Source organism: Leopardus geoffroyi, chromosome C2 (assembly GCF_018350155.1).
Source record: "Leopardus geoffroyi isolate Oge1 chromosome C2, O.geoffroyi_Oge1_pat1.0, whole genome shotgun sequence".
Lineage (NCBI taxonomy): Eukaryota > Metazoa > Chordata > Mammalia > Carnivora > Felidae > Leopardus > Leopardus geoffroyi.
The window spans coordinates 136,823,903-136,824,959 of NC_059333.1; positions in this window are offsets into that span (position 1 = coordinate 136,823,903).

A 1,057-nucleotide genomic window follows, 5' to 3' on the forward strand; every position below is an offset into this window, starting at 1 on the left:
TCTGGAGATAAAAACGCTTGGGGAGTAGGATACAAAGGGAGAAATTGCTTTCAAGTGGATTTGATTAATTCCCTTATAAATCATTTTTGTTTTTTTTTTTTTAACTTTCACACAGAAGATAAATTTGCTACAAGATATACCATCACCAAGAAAGAAATGCAGGGAAATAGACAACATCATCCTACAGTCACTCTGAATTCTGATTTCCTCTTATGAATTTTCTCATCTCCTTTATAATGCCTTTAAAGTATACTTAATAATATTAAATATAAATAGACTGAAAAGTTCTCACTGAAGGCATCAGCTACTACACTGTCCTTGCCCCATCCAGCAGTTCCTTATGACCAGGGTGACCCAGTTTGCCTGGGAATACTCCCAACATATGACTCTTGTCTGGCATAAGTATTAATAATGCCTTGTTGCACACGCAGAGGTGTCCTCATTTAGACAATAAATTTTATGGTCACCCTCCTTATGAGCACACAGTTATGACTCTCCCAGATGAAGTGTAGAGGGAAGTAGATGAATATTACTGAGTGCTCACTTTGATTAAGTAAGGTAGTCACCGGGTTAGGCTGTGTAAGTTATTTCAGTAACATCTCAGTACTACCATAGGAGGTGAGTAATATTTATTACTAACTTAGAGATGAGGAAAGTACTGTTCAAAGGGTATGAAGTGGCCACAAAGCTATATATCTGATGAGTGGCTAAGTAAGGATCAGAATCCAGGTCCAAAGTTAAACCAGTGCTCTTCCTCCTGCACCATCTTCCCAATGAAAGGAAAATGGATCAGAATGTTAGTATCTACCCCTGTGAGATTTGGAAAATCTGTCAGCGCTCCTTACCAGAAGTCAAAGGCAGCAGGCATTCATTGGAATGCAGTTCTGGGTGGCCGTCTGTGGGAGACAGAGTGCAAAGATGCCCACAACCAATCTCTCTTGTCCCACACCACACCTCTTTATGCAGCAGGTGGAGTCCGTTGCCCCTCCCTTACATCTGGGATGGTCCTGTGACTGGCTTTGATCAATACAATGCAGTAAACTTGACACTGCCAGGT